Source organism: Anomalospiza imberbis, chromosome 18, assembly GCF_031753505.1.
Source record: "Anomalospiza imberbis isolate Cuckoo-Finch-1a 21T00152 chromosome 18, ASM3175350v1, whole genome shotgun sequence".
NCBI classification, from domain to species: Eukaryota; Metazoa; Chordata; class Aves; order Passeriformes; family Viduidae; genus Anomalospiza; species Anomalospiza imberbis.
This window is the reverse complement of record NC_089698.1, coordinates 1,961,681-1,978,063: the sequence shown is the minus strand read 5'-3', so window position 1 is coordinate 1,978,063 and position 16,383 is coordinate 1,961,681. Positions and strand designations below refer to the sequence as shown.

Genomic DNA, 16,383 nt, shown 5'->3' with positions numbered 1-16,383 from the left:
ACAAAGGGTCCTCAGCAGGCTCTGTAAGCAACAATAACACAACAAGGAACACTCCAGTCCAACAGAAGCCCAGGGGACACAAACAGTTGAGCAGGATTTGGTGGATGGAGGTTATTAGTGCATTACAAACAGAACAGAAATTCAGGAAGCAGTTATCTCCAGAAAAGAAAGATTCATTTCCTTATGGTGCTTGCAAATCACACTGCTAACTTCAGATCGGAAGAGCTGGTGCTCAGTAGAATGAAATTAAGCATGTTGGATCACACAGGACACCCGAGTGGATAATAGCAGAAAATTAATGGAAGCATATGTGCCTCAGGCAGAGGACTGGAAGACCAGCAAGAGAGCCGTGCTCAACTAAACTTCACCATGATAAATGGAAGCCAGAAAACATACTGCAAATGCAGAAATATGATGATTAGCTCTACACCGGAGGTTCAGCGACTTAAACATTAATTTGCTTTCTCCAAGAGCATCACTCCCAGCCAACATAAGCACATGTACAGTTCTCCTTCAGAGACAAAAGGGTACAGGGAAAAACCATCACAAACTTTTAGAAATCACTGGCCTCACACAAGGATTTTATTCCTGGATCATCTCCAAAGAAAACCTTCCAAAATAACAAATGAAATGGGACTGCAGAGACAAAGCAATCTGCCACTTAACTCCTGACAGTCAACAGTCCGGTACTTAGGCACCTGGTGACCCTCTGGCACTGCACAGCTCACCTTCCCTCAGCAAGTAAAATCCTGAGACAGGTCCTCCCACCTCGGCACCACCAGAGTGGGGGTCAACAGAAAGTACAAGGCACTAACACGGGACACTGACTCAGGCCACCATTCCATCAGTGCTGAAGGAAGTCTGTGCCCTTGTACCACGTACCTGACTGTTCCCACCGCCCCTGCCATGCCGCCTTCTCTCCTCCACCAGAGCATCAAGTACTTTGCTTGCACATTTCCAGCAATCTGTTGTTTTCACTGATGCCAATTCCCTCCTTGCAAACCTAAATCTTGGAGTCTCCCTATGACTTGCCTTCACAAGAATGCTAATTAGGTCTTTACTACCCCCAGGCTTTCTGAGAGAACACAAGCATCTGCCATGTGCACTCCCACTCCAGCTATGTTTTCCCACTCCAAATCAACAAAACAAGTGTGTTACTCGGTCAGTGACATGCAGAGGACACAGCCAGATTTTTAAGAAACCCGGGAAAGGAGCTGCACCACCCACCACATTTCACTCTCGAACACCACGAGGAACATCCCTTCTCCTCCAGGAGACCATTCCCCTCGTGAGAAGCTGCAGTGCCTGGCTCTCTGTGTGCTGGGTCCTTGCTCCAATGGTGCTGGACTCCCTCAGCATTTCCCGAGGAACAGGCTGCTACCATACTTCAGCCCACACACAGGCTTTCCAACCCACACCATTCCCTTCCCATGACACCCCGGTATTTTTAGCATGAGGTGCACAGAGTGAAAGGCAATCTGCTCTCATCAGCCGGTCACACTCATTACATCCACCCGAACTGTCCTTCTCCAGACAGCCCACACCCAGGAACACTCAGGTTTTCCAGCCAAAGAACCCATTCAAGGACTGCTGCCAAGGTGGTAGCAGCTTGTTTCTCCTGTTCATGTTGGCTTTTCACTCCTTCCAAAAAGGGGGCATTTCCCAGGACCAGGCTGCCCCCAGCTCTCACATACAAATGAACAGCCACAGAATAACATGAGGAGGGGACTGCTGTAAGATCTGTCTTCTGCACACTTCCTGGATGACAGACATGCCCTGCAAATGCTAAGCCCTGCAGGTCTCACCTTCTGCCTCAAGTACAAGAGAATGCAGCACTCCCCGCCAGACTTAGGGAAGGTGTAATTTTGAGGAGCAAAATTATGTTCACACTGAAGGGCCTCTGATGCAGGAACAGGCACCCAAACACACTGAAACAGATAACCAGACATGTCAGTGTGAATTAGGAAGACACCACAGGTCTCCCAGTTTCCAAACAGGTACACCATTTTGATGCTTCTTTTCAACTTCCCAATTCAGAAGATGGCTCACAGTGGCCACCGCCCACCTCCAGAGGGACTGGACATTTTCCACAGCTAATCTGTATTGTACTTGGAAAGTAGGGAGCTGAAAGATAAGGGAATATACTCAGATACAAAGAATGTGGTACAAGTGGCTTTGGGGGAAACATTCTTTAAATGCAGCATTTTACAAGCAGAATAAATCCTAGACCATGTGGCGACAACTGAGCTGCACGCAGCTGCTGAGCCAGCTATCTCTTTCTAGGGGCAAGACTAGTTCCCTGCATAAATGGTTCTTTAAACTTTATAATGCCAACTGCATGAATAGGACTTTTATGGATGCCTGTAGTGACGCACAAAGACATCCTCAACATTTCAGAGCTGCTCAGTAAGCCCACACGCTAGCTGCCTTCACCAGAGCGCTCAGACCCCATCCCAAAACCAAAACTCTTCCAGGAAGCCTGTCTCAGGGACAGCCTGCTGGCTTCCAGGAGGTCAGGACTGCCAGCAAAGTTTGGTTGAAGTCCAAACAGATCAAACTCTGCAGCTTTGGTTCCCAGAGGCCACACCAGACCCTGCTCCACCACCACCAGGCTCTTCAGACCGCCGCACAGGGTTTCTTTGTCCATGCAGTTGTGCCTTCGAAGAGAGGCACAAAAGAAACTGAGATGAGCGTGTAATCAATAGGCCTCACCCTCTCCTGCTGGCCCTGCCATTTCTCAAGGGGAACTTCTCCTTCCTCCCTCCCCTTCTGCATCATCTTCCCTGGCACCCAAACCGACAGCTGTGGCCGTGCTAAGCCAGCTCTGGCAAGCTGCCCTGTGGAGCTGACCCTGGCCATGCCTTGGGACAGCGACGTGCCAGAGCTGGGACCTCTCCATGAGCTGCTTCTGCTGGTGTGGCCAGGGCTGCTCTGCTGCAGCTGCCTCGAAGGCACTCTCCCACCCCAGTGGACACAATCCAGAAGCATGGCCATGGGAGAGGCTGTGACCCCAGGCACACCACCGTGTGTACCCCCTCCTGTTGAGAGGAGGCACAGCTTCAAGGCATGAAGGGAAACAGTCCTTCTCCTCTTACAGCAGCCAGGGCACCAAAACCACCCTGCAACAGATTTCTGCGGCTATCCAAGGAATGCCTCCCCCTCAGTTTCCAGTACAAGAGCTTTACAGCCTGCTTCTCTTAAAATTCCCTGATGCAGCCCAATCCCACAGCGTGTCAGTGAGCAGCTGGCACTCACTCTGCTGTTTCCAGCTGTGCTGCTTCTGCAGAGCAAGACAGGGAAGCCTGTGGTCTTCCCAGGACACGTGGGAGGCTCAGCACTCAAAGAGCATCAGAGATAGGCCCACTACAGGGAAGCATGGAAGAGCTGCATCTCTGTGAAGGCTGAACAATCCCATCTGTCCTGCTGAAACTCCTCAAGGGATGGACACAAAGAGCGCAACGACAGAGATAAAAGGTATGTTCTCAAATGTGCCAGTGTGGCTGCAAGACACAGAGAACAGTCTGTACTGTGCTTTCAGGAAATCCTCTCCCTTTTCCATATTCATATTGATCCAAAAACTCCTACATGACATCTCCTCAAACTCAGTGCAAGCTATTACAGAACTCTGGAAACACAGACAAAACCTTGAAGACAATCTCACAGCAGATTTAACGAGGCTGATGGTTTATCCACCTGACTTTAATCTCCCCCGCTTGTCTTCAGCAGCTCTCAGTAACACACTCGGAGACCTTCTGGGACTTTTTCCATGTGCAGAAAAAGTGCTTTTCACTGCAAGACCAGGCTCGCAGGATTGAAATTCAAGTACTAAGGCATAGAAATACGTAAGACAGCAAAAGCAGCAGCTAGCATCAGGCACGTCTCACCCAATTTTGTACATGACAACCAACTGAGCTTGCCCATATTCGCAGGGAAATGCCATGGCCAGGGCAAGGCAGCCCTCCACATCACCCCAGACACTGTGAGCTCGCTCCAGTCTCGCTGGCAACGAGCGCAACTCCCAGCTGCCAGGCTGCTGCACAGAAACCTGGCAGGATATGTGGGAAATGAAGAAAATCAATACTGGTTGGGTTGTTTGCAAATCTGTTTCTACCCTCACCTTCCCGGTCTCACAGAGGACAACTCATTAGGTGTGTGGAGAGCTGCCAAAGCCAGCTGGGCCTGAGCAAGCGATGCTGCTGCAGCCCGGCAGGACAGATCCCCGATAAGCACAGCCTCTCTGCCCCTTTCAGCAGCCCCCTCCCCGAGATGGCAGGTGAAAGTGGTGCAGGCTGCAGATAAAAAGGGTAAATATAATTCAGCCCAATGTGCACCTGTCCTCCAGACAAAGCCCGCTCCCGGAAGCCAGGCTGTGCCTCTCAGCGCACAAAGACGGGTCTAAATCTGTCTGTAATAGAGCTTTTCAGGCTGACTGAACAGTAATGTTCACAAGCTGCTCCCCTCAAGGGAATACTGTATCCTCCTCACTGCATTACCCCAATCAGAAAGATCAGTGAGCAGCTCAAAGGCAAAGGTGGAAGAGGCACCGCTGATGTGATTCCATTTAGAATCTATCAGAATATTTTATTCCTCCCTTTGAAAGCGACAGATTAGGTATTTCCACTTCTCTTTGAAGTCTGGCAGAACAATTCCCACCAGTGGGCCAAACACCCCTCACTCCTCTCGATGTGCCAGGTACTGCAGATGGGAGAAAAGCCTCTTTGAAAGCCCCCCAGAGTCACCCGAGGCAAAGCTACCTCTGCCATCAAAGGCCAAACTCCCAGCCAACAGGGTAGCAATTTCTCTTCATCACAGCAAGCTTTATTTCCATTCCAGCTTCTTTATTTTCAGAAAGTCTCCTGGAAAATTAAGTGTGGTACACCTCTATTCCAAAAATCTTTCCTTGGCAAGTGCTGGCTTCCCACTTTCTGGCAGACACTGAAATTAAATGCAGCCTCCCTGTTTATTTCCTTCTTGCTGTGGATATGCACATCCTTGCTGAGCTCTGGAAGCAATTTTTTAGTTGGGAAAAAAATAAAGAAAGATTTCAAGCTCTTACATAAACAATGGCTGGTGACGAGAGGAAAGACAAGGGTTGGAAAATTTCTCACATTTTATTAAAGCGTCTCTCAGTGCAGCAGATCAGACAAAAAGAACAAACCCAAACAAACAGACTGAAACAGCTGAATATTAAAATGGTACTGGAGGGATCAGCTGCAGCATCTTTCCATAGCCAGGACCAGAGCCTCCACCAGACAACATCACTGAGACAAACAAGGGTGGACTTTGCTGTTCCATGGTACACACAAAGAAGCCTTCCAGAAAGGTGCTCAGCACAGACCCATAATGGAAAAGCAGAGCCCAAGGCTGTTGTATTTGTCAAACACACCTCTCCTGGTCTCAAGTCTCAGTGCTGGAAGAAAAAGGAAAGAAAAAAGAAAACAAACTTCCTGCACAAAAAGGGAAAATAAGCAACTTTGTCAGTGCTTCCTCCAGCCTGAAGCACAATTTGATAGGATCACACTGATCTAATCCAGAGGGCATTCCCCTAGAGATTACAGGAGTCTCAAAGTAGGTCATGCTTGGGCTTGAGCTTCTCAGCAAGCCCAACTCTGACATATTTCCAGAGCCCGTGTAGGTGTGTGTGTGTTTTCCCTTTCCCTGCAGCAGCTTGCTGTGCAACGCTCGTTACCAGAAACCCAAATTAGACAGGAGGGAAGTTCAAGGGCTGGATCTCTGCTTGGAACAGTAAGAGATGGAGCTACCCAGGCCAGTGACCCTCCTCTCCACACGCTGGCCAGAGCTGCCAGCTGTCAATGGCCAAGGGCATTCCCCCTGCTGGGGTTTCCAGGGGATTATGCTGAAATCCCAATGAACCCACACACTGCTGTAAAGGGGGAAGTAAGCATGGATGTCAATGGGACCAGGGCCACGCCGGCCACGAGCTGAGCTCGGGGGAGAGCAGGGCTTTCAAACCAGACCTGAAGTAAGACACACTGAGATTCTGGTGTCCACACAAGGTCTCATTCCTCCCTCATGCTTTCCCTTTCCGCACCAGCTTCAGCTCAAGGAGCTCATGTGGACACAGCTGCCTCTCCTCCCTGCTTTGGATATTACACAAGGCTGCTTCTCCAAGCTGTAGCTGACTCCAGGCTCACCCCTCCACCCAGCCAACCTGCTGCACACTTCAGGCTGGAACAAACAGACAAAACCCAGAGACCTTTACCAATCTGCATTTCATTCAACTACAATAAGAACTCCTCCACTTCTCTACTCCAGCACCTCTTTACCTCTCCCCTTACCCTGAACACCAGAACCACACACAACACATCACAATGTTTGCAATCAAAACCCCTACAAAACAAGGGATAGAAGCACAGCAAGACTTTTGATTCATCAGGACACCAGCAGATCCCTGTTCACCCTTCATCACCCTAGAACAGCTAAAAAACAAAACAGCCGTCCAAACCAAATTGCTTTTACACTCATGCACTCAGAGCCTTTCCCATAACTTTAATTTCAGATCCTCCCAGCTGTCACAGCACTTGCCTCATCCTCCAAGGACTACAAACACAGGCTTTCTTCAGGGTCCTGGACTGCTTATGTGTAGAGCAGGGAAGAGAATTGCATTTCCTGAGGCTATGAATGATTTATCATCGCACTGAATGCGGGAGGAGCGGGGTCCCAGGGCTCGCTGCATGACCGGAATCTCACAGGCAGCCTGCATCTGCAGAGATGTTTGTGTGCACTCTTCAAATCATCATTAACCAACAGGACCCTCAAGAGGAGCATTTATGTCCTTGGGATTGTAAGGGAGATGGCTGCTGAGAAAACAGCTGGGCAGGATTTAGCTCCATTATATCCGTCTATCTTGTTCCACTCTCCCGCCCCTCCACCTCTCAGTTTAGTTGAGTACAAAAATAGAAATAATAATAAAAAATTTAAAAAGAAAAGAAAAGAGAGGGAAGTGCAGTACATAGCACAGGCCAACTGCAGGTCACAGCTCTGGTCAGTGGAAGCACATGCAGCTGCACAGGGCAGGTTTTATATTTCCAAATACCTCCCCCCCGGGGGTTTAAGTACTCATCCCATTCTCCAGATGATTTGCACAGCGCTGTAAATGCAGGTGTTATAAATAAACAAAAATATGCCCATGCTGGCACGCAGCTTTCAGCTAGTAAAATGGGCATCAAGGATTCTTAATGAAACAGTTTTGCAATTCCCAGCAGTTCTGCATTCTCTGGAGACAGGGTGATTAAACAAACACACAGAGCAAGAGCCCAGCCTTGACTCCATCTATGGGAGTTTTGTCACAGACTGAAATGAGGCAGGAATGCCATCCCACAGACCTCCCCCAGACAGCTACACAGGCCGTAACTTAATATTATGCTTCTTGTTACGTGCTCATACCAAGAGGCAACCATATTTAATACAGTACTCTGTATCTAGGGATAAAGCAGGATGGAGCCAACCATCAATCACTCAGCTTCTCTTTCCTTGTAGGATTACACAGGCCAACCCCACGGCTAGGAAGTATTTATAAAGACTTTTTTTTTGGTTCTAGATACTGCAGACTTTTTTTATAGTTACTACAGTCTTCTATTTTCTGCGTACCATATTTCCACACACATAATCTTCACCTCAAACTCACTCATTAAAATAAGTATTGCTCCCTTGAAAAATAGTCCTCAGATTACCCACAAGTCACCCTCTCTCTTTCCCTACAGCTAAGAGTGCCATCAATTACCCCAGCAAAAGCTCCCAGCAACCAGGGAGAAAACTGGAACCAGGAAGAGGGAGGACCAGGCAGGGGGTGGGTAGCCTTGGAGTAAACCTCCCCTATTTCCTACACTTGAATAATTTCCTCCTTCTTCCCCAGGCAACCCATGGATTAGATGCATGAAAGTACAGCAATTACCCTCTTCAATTACCCTAAAGACTCAGCAAGAATAAATTGTTTGCAATGGAGAACCCTCTTGCCTTCTCCCCCCTCAAAGCCAAACCCATCCTCCATCATCTACAGCCAACCTATGAAATCTGTATGCTCTGCAGAGCGAGACCATTGCTAAGCAGTCAGCTTTAATTTCCTTGGAGTCCTCCAAATGCAGCACTGTGGCTCAGACACAGTTATCCAGCACTGCCTTTGGAGGCTTCATTTCTCCTCTCCCCCTCCCCAGCTCACAGCCCACATATCACCAAATACAAGCAGGAAGAGAAGGGAGCAGGGAAACTTCTCTGCAAAACCATCTCTTTATTTCAGGTTTCTTGGATGTGGTGCAACTCCAGTCTGGAAAATAAATCCTCGCTCCCCACAGCCTACTGAGCTTCCAAGGGCTGTTTGGAGAAACAGCACCAGACATCAGCTGACACTAGCAATTACATCCAAATAGCAGATACAAGTCTGTTATCGATCTGTTCCTAGAGGGAAGGACAAGCTATCCAGTAAAAAGGGGTGTCACGTTATTAAATTCTGAAAGGATAATAACCCAACACAGAGGGCACAGCTGTTACTGGTACACTTCAGGCTTCGTTTCCAAGCCTGACAGGGAGCAAAGATCATCGGAGTGCTTCAGTGTTCAGAGACAGGCCTAGAAATTAGAGGAACAAATTAACATATCCATATCTGAATTACTGGGCTAAGGGGACTGCAAGTTCTACTGGCAGGAACTGGGCAGCTGCTGAAACCTCTTCTTAGCCAGTGCACAACACTCAAGCACTTTGACCTCTCCAAGCTCTGCAGCTTTGCCCCAGAGCAGAAGCTTTAACAGCTCAAACACTTGCAATAGCCCATGGAAAAGGTGCAGAGAGGTTGTCTCCTTCAGTAACCTGAGCCAAACAGCCTGGTGAAGAACAGCGACAGACAGCTCGGTGGAAAAGCCCGGATCAATTTTGTTGCGAAAAAGAAAACATGGCTCAGGGTAAGCGAACAAGCCACAGCCTTTCAATATCAGCAACTCAAAAGAATGGGAGAATTTAACCAAGCTGCTGCTGGGGAAAAAAAAAATAAAAAATCCACAAAGAGTTATCGATTTTTATGAGCTTGGAGTCAAGAGATCCATAAATTATTCACAAGGCAACAGAGATGGCAGATTTCTTGGACATTTCAGCGCTGCACCGCACAAAATTACGAGCTCAGATCATGTGGCCAGACTGTCCCACAATTGAGCCTTTAGAAACAGCAACAGTGATCTCCAAAAGGGGCCTCTGGACCTGTGACAGGCAACTGCCCTGCTAGCAGCTTGTGGGACATGCCAGGGGCTACAGGCAGAGCTGGACAGACAGAAGCACAACAGAAAGTGGTTTCAGAGCAGACTTTGGGGATTTTCCACCCCACTGCAGACAGCAGGTCTCCCTAACAAAATTACAAACATAACACCACGAATTAGAAGGGAAATGCACCCATATCCCTGCCCAAAGACATTGGCCAAGGAATCAAAGTCCTTCCAATCATTACAAAAGGCACTTAGAAATCAAGGTGTGAAGAGCACTACAGACACCAGTATTTATCCCAGATGTAAGTCTGGGCAGAAAACTCAAGCTCAGGAGCTCTGTGAGGCACTCCCAGCTTCATAACAAGCCTCAGGTGCAGCCTCTGGCAACTCATCTCTCCAGGCCCCTTTGTAAAATAGAAGGCAACAGTTTTCCTCCTGCTGCAAGGGAGAAGCATTGATGCCCCAAGATGTGAGAGCAGGCGAGGCCAGGCAGCGCCTCAGATCCTGAGCTCGTCTGCACAGATCCTCATCACCACAGCCAACCTCTGACACCGAAACAAAGTGGTCCCTTAGATTTGCAGCACTCAAAGCACTGGAGACACCTGGGATTATCCCTTCACAAAGCCAGAAAAGCATGGGCTGAAACAGTGCTGCTGAGCCAGCCAGCAGCACACAGCCACTGCCTTCCACTGGCTCCAGTCACACCAGTCCCTGGTCCTGGCTGAGAACTGGGGGGTCTCTGGTTGAACCTAAGCCAGGTATGACTCCAGTGCACGTAAAAGACCTCAGCATTGGAAAGACTCTTGTTTAAAAAGCAGTGGATTAGAAACTTCAGACCAAGGCAAGTTTTTACGAAATCTACTGGGGGAAGATCAAATATATTTTATAGGTAAATGTGGTCATTGGAAACACTGGAACAGAAGCTCAGAAGACAGATTTTCTGTTTATCCATACCACCAGAAGGAGAAGTGAGAACAAAAGGCAGCTGTCCTTACCCACCACCCCAACACAAACCTAACCCAGGATTCTGAGCCTTTAACTCACAGGAAAAAAAAACCATAAATTTCACTGTGCTTGTGCAGAAAGAGCTGGAGGTTTTAAACAGTGCTGGAAGGGAAGCCAGCCATTTGTCCTTACCCTTTCCAAACCCAGGGACTTGGATGCCTGGCCAGCTGCCCATAACAGCACCTAAGCCCAAGGCAGTGGTGCAGCTCTAAACATCCAAATCCCCAAGTGTGCCAAGGGTGAGTCAAATGTGGATTTCCAGCCCAAACCCCACATACTCTGTGGCAAACCCAGCAAGATGCTGGGGGCACACTGATGGGAAGACTTTCATGCTGAGCTGGCTCACACTACTGACCCCACAGCAGGATCTGGCAGGCAAAGGCAGCCCCCAGATTTAGTCAGTGCCGCCCGAGTTTCAGATGGTGCAGAACAGCACATTGATCCATTTATCGTCTGTAGGTTGCCATGGAGACCACAAGTCATTCCCCACCATCACCACCCCCCCGCAGACCCCCCCACTGCTTTTCAATTGATAGCTGGGCACTGGGGAAGCATTTGCAGCACTGTGGAAATTAAATCCACACCAGAGGAGCAGAGGATTCAGAGCCGACACAGCCAAGGGACCTCAGCTTGAGGCAGTCTGTCCTGTTCTTCCCTACTGAGCAAGGCCAAGCAACCAGGCACTCCAAGCCCGAGTATTATGGGAAATTAACAATAATAAAGTAGGATTTTAATGCCACTCCATGGGTTCCCCTTTGACAATTCTCACAAGGTAGCAGGGAGGAAAGACTTATATCTCTCTAAGGGCACATGCCAAAACAGGCTTTGGCGTAGCCCAGAGGACTACTCCACCAAGGCAAAGCACCAGGCAGTTCCCATCTCCCCAAACAGGGTAACATCCAGCAGGACAGCAGTCTTCTGCTTTTCATACAGGGTCACAGCTGACCCTTCACTGGAGGGAGCAGAGCATCAAGCAATTTGTGCACACTACAAGCAGCAGGATGAGAGTGGGTGGATCAAACTCCAGCCACCTGCTGCTGGAAAAAAGTCACTTCTTGGTCTGTAGAAGATACATAAGCCACCAACTCTGGGGGCAGCAGAGCAAGGCTTGAGCACATCCTGAAACCCCACCCTTCAGGTATACATCCCCCAGCCTCTCAGCCAGGAAGCAGAGAAAATACTTGAACTGGTTTTGGGGCAAATGTCCCAATGGGGTGCACAACAATGCCTCCCCACACCTACCCAGTCCAGGCTCCGGCACCACAAAGTATTCAGGTGCTGCTCAGCACTGTCATTTACTAGAACCAGATAGTATCACATTTCCTTCCTCCCACCCCATGTAGGATGAAAAAACACCATCAAGACAGCCTGAGAAAAATTTTTCAAACCTTAGTGCTTAGGGTTTGGCTTTTAACTCCACACACAGCCACTCAAGCCAGTCACCTGCTCAGTCAGAAGAGCTGATCCCGTGTAATTCCCTTGCATTTTAACAAAGAGCTGCTGTGCAAGTGTTGCACTTCTTAACAGCTCATTCCTTGCACACACCAGTGTGAAAATTTGGTGCTGGCTTTACCCCAGGCTACAACAAGCATCTCTTAGGAGGCCAAAGGGCAGAGGAAGAGCTGGTGTCACCAGCCCCCCCAGCATGGTGGGCTGCTGCCAGAGGAGCCCAGCAGCCAGAACCCACCCCAGGCGCTGGAGCATGAGGACACAGGGCAGGTGGCAGAGCACAGAAAGCAGCTGCAGGCTGAGAGCCTTCAGGGAAACTCAAGAAGCGTGGTGTAAATACTGTATGCGCCTGGAGCCAGAAAGCTCAGCGAGGGCTGTGTGTGGCATTTCCTGAAGGTTACCTCTAATAAGTGCTGTCAGCTTGCCAGCCTTTGACTGTCTGTTGAGTCCTTCTGTGGGAAGCACAGCACGGCCCAGACCTCTGTGGCACTGTCACAATCTGTGACAGCAAGAGCTCAAAAAATAAAATTCCTCCCACGCAGCACAGACAAAGCAGGTGTAGGACACCAGGGCAGGCAAACCCACTGTAATCTGGCAGGGTGGAAAGGCTCCTCTCTTCTCGCTGGTCACAGAGCTGCTTGCTGAGCACTGCGTCTCTCCCCCTGCAGAGGGAGGCTGGCAAAGGCTGCCCTGTGCAGAGGGGCAGGTGAGCAGGTGGCCCAGGCTGTCCGGCCCTGCAGCCCTGCTGTGCACGCAGCCGCTCAGCCCATCCAGCCCAGCCCACGCAGGCACATCCACTGGGATCCAGCCCTGGTGCTCAGGCCGCTCTCCTCCTCCAGCAGCAGCTGGGGTGCTGCAGCAGCTGCCTCAGCCCTGCAGAGGGCTGGGCACGGCACCCACCCTGTGCCAGAGTGGTGGGTCAGCACAGCCAGAGCACAGCAGTACCCATTTGTCTGCAGTCATTTTCCAGCTGCCACCCAAGAGATTATCCTGGCCCTTCCCACTCATTTAATTTTTCCACTGGGAATAGACAGGGCATCTTCATCTATTCCCAGGTGTTTTCTATTCTCAGGGTGCATTTTTCTCACAACTTTGGAGACTTTCCAGCCCCATGCTCACAACCCACTGGTGAAACGGATCTGCTCTCTGCTGTCCTTCAAATCACCTGCTGAGCTCAGTGTAACACAGGGGCTTGCAAACAACCACACGGCACCAGTCTCTCCAGCAAGGACACCAAGCTTTCCTGCAAAAGCAGAAAATGTCCACGACTCCTCTTGCTGAGCCTCTTCCTCAACCCCGTTTCTTTTCTTTTTTTCCAGAGGACAGCTCCAAACACAGCGCTGGAAATAAATGCCAGTGGTAAGCAGGCAGTACACACCAGATAACAAACACTGCAGTTGTGAGCAGAGAACTCAGGAGATCTGTCTTTCCAGTTTCCCGAAAAAAAAAAAGCCACAGTTCAAGGTCTCTTTGGTTACGTAAACTTAATTTCCATGTCTTTTATCACTGATAAGATAAGCCATTGCTCAAGTTCAAGTTCTGTATCAAGTAAACCATGATAATCCTCTTAGGAATTCCCCATGCCCCAGCTTGAACAGACCTGCAGAAAAGAGCTTAAGGGGTTGCCTTCAGCTTAAAAAAAGAAACACACAAGCACCAGCCACAGACTTATTTATAATGTAGGCAAATTTGGGGCCTAGTACAGAGCACTGGAGGCTTATACAGCTCTGTCTGAATAAGGGATCTACTTCTGCCCTAGTTCATAAATGCTACAAGCTACTACTTGGTCATGCATCGCTCAGCTGAGCACCAGCCTGGAGATGATTGCCTTCCAAGGAGGATTTCTTGCAATGACAGGAATCCAGAGGGTCACACCCCAGAAGAAAATAAACTGATTCACAACCAGTCACACACGCTTTGTCCTGGATTAGAGCAACGAGACTTTTCCAGGCAGCTGTATTTTTTTACTTATTACAACACAGGATAATTTTATATCCTTTAATGCTGGCAGCAGAATTACAGTGATTTTAAGCAATTATTGCCCTGCTTCGGGTACAAGATGTTAAACTCACTAAGACCACCTCCTCCTGTACTTTACTGTCAAAACACCCAGATGCAAAACATCACTGTCTATATTTGTTAAGAGGATGATTTGATCCAATCTAGCAACTGACTATATTTACTAACCACTTAAATATGCACTCACACACCCCGCACTGCAACACAAAAGGCCATTTCATAAATATCTGATTGCAAGACAGATGACAGCAATAAGGAGGCACACAAACTCTTGCCCTCCTCTCTGCTGCTCATCATCAGGACACAAATTACCTGGGCCAGCAATTTTATCACAGCGTCTTCCAGGGAACCGACTTAGCCCGAAGGCAATGAAGGCCAGCGTTTGAAGCTTTAATACTTTACTTCACAGGGCTGCATCTGGCCACCCCCAGCACGGTTCAGGACGTGGAACCACACGCCGCAAGGGCACAGCATTAAGCCCTTCTAAGCTGGTGGCTGCCAGAAGATCAAGGCACCAGGCAGTGGGTAACATCTGAAATTGGTGCTTAAAATGCAAATTTTCTTCAGGTCTATCTACTTCCTCAGCCAGCACCCACAACTGTTTCTTACACATTTCCAGCTACCACGACTTTTATCCCTCTGATGGCTCCTCTCCATTAGGGTCTTTTGCACATCTCTCAGTATTTTATGACACTCAAACTAAAAGATGCAGCATATCAAATAAAACACACCTCTCTCCTTCCCACCAGCAACTTCAAGATCCTTCAGCACTGACTGACAACCCACAATATTGTGGGAAAGGCTGTTTTCAGATCAGCTGCTGGAAAAGCTCTTCCAAGGTAGCAGCTGAATTCAAATCACACACCAATTAGCTCAGGGGGATTTGTATGTTTTTCTTTCAGGAAACCTATTTGAAAACAAAACAAAGAGGGAAAAATTTGTTTAAATCTCATTAAAATATCTCAGACTGTGTCACAAGAATGCCACATATTCTACTGAAGAAAACAGGAGCAGCTTTAACTAGTCTCACCTCACCAGACGGAATTCTGTCCTTTAAACCCACTTGCTGTGTTCCTTCACCTCCAAGAAGACAACACAGAGGTCCAGAGCAGCATCATATAGCAAATAAACCCCTGGGCCAAACTGCCTGGGTCTGTCCTGTATCTTTCCCAAAGGATGAGGTTTTCCACCCCACTCTCCTTAGGTTTTCGCCTCCCGCCTCAAGGCCACATGCAGATGACCGTGCTTTTTCTGAAGCCAGTGCCAATGAGGCCACTGCATTCGTTATCCAGCAGGATAATGACAGAGTGCAATTCAGTCAACAGCAAATCCTCCCCAGGGAGATGCCCTCTGACCTTCCCTGAGCTGGGGGATGAACGCAGACAGCCAGATCTCAGACAGGCGGCAGGGCTGAGTGAATAATTCCTAATGAATCCTTTCATCTCTTCTTTTGTTTTGGGGAAGGGAGGGAGGGGGTGAAAGGAAATAGTTTGGTACTATCCACCAGCAGAAAATTATTTTCTAGAGCTACCCCAAATCACTGTCATCTGAACAACATTTTTCATGGCTTCTGCACAGTACGTGGGCACAGAACACAGGCTGCTCTCTGCAGAGAAGCCCCTTGTGCAGACAGTCTGGGAGAGGGGAGCAACAGCCAAAGACACAGCAAGAGCAGGGATGCTGCGGGAAGCCTCGCTTAAAATCACCCTTAGGCAGGCAATTGAGAGTTAATCTAAGATATCCACTCAAACCACATTTTTGCCAATGAAATTCAGTTCCACTGACACATCAGCAAACGCATGAAGGACAAGAAAGTTCATGAAATGAGGCCCACAGAAAGCCAGGATCTTACCTCTCTCCACATGCCACTCAGACCTCACTATCAATTTCCTCTAATTTTCCAAGCCACAAGCTGTAAGGATAACAAGGATGTGATAAAAGCAGATTTATTTTTTCCCCAACAAAAAGAAGCAATTCTCATTTCTCCAGTGTGAATTCAGCTGTAGAATTCAGTTTAGCAGCATCTGCTGAACGCTCTGTGTCACCCAGAGGTACTACAGCAAATAAGGGTGGAAAAACAACTCCCAACTCTGAGATCGCAGAGCTGCTTCACAAGCTTTCAGTCATTCTGAAAAAATTTTTAGCCACGCAGTTTTTATCCCCATCTCTCAACTGGTCCTAAAATCGGCCATGCCTGAAGCAGTCACTTCCAGCTGCACCAGCATTTCCAGGGATTTACCCTCAGCAGATTGTGGGTTATACTGGGAATAGAAATCACACGGAAGGACCACGGTGGTGGTAAGATGCTCCCGGCCCCATTCCCAGACAAATGAACTGACATGAACCTACACACTTAAACAGAGCTTGGCTCGTGTATTTATATAGATGCCAAATCCCAGGGATATCGGTGACAATCTCTTCCCCAGTAAAACCTGATTACAGTGCTGCACTCTCTAAAGCCCCCCTGCCACCTCAGACATCATGGGGAGCAGCCAGCAAACCCCTCCAGGTGCCCTGAACAGCAGGGGCTGCAATGCCAATGATTAAGCAAATCTTCAAAGGAAAAAAAAAAACCAAGAGTCCTGGTCAATGACTGACCAGTGTAATAGCTCAGGCTACTATCATGTGCTCTTCTCACACCACATTTGTTTGCTGGGCTGCCCAAGAGGTTTCCAAGGGTCAAACATGAGGTCACCAGCTT

The 16,383-nt window shown here is 48.6% G+C and overlaps 1 protein-coding gene and 1 long non-coding RNA gene across 10 annotated transcripts in view; both read right to left on the bottom strand.

Annotated features, from left to right (window-relative positions):
* NCOR2 (nuclear receptor corepressor 2) overlaps positions 1–16,383 on the bottom strand; it is a 229,749-nt gene that overhangs the window by 201,137 nt on the left and 12,229 nt on the right. The window lies entirely within an intron of this gene.
* On the bottom strand, positions 12,987–15,805 carry LOC137484496 (uncharacterized). Its single transcript, XR_011004899.1, has 2 exons — positions 15,535–15,805; positions 12,987–14,589 (listed from the first exon to the last, which is right to left on the bottom strand). It is a non-coding gene; the product is annotated as an uncharacterized lncRNA (long non-coding RNA).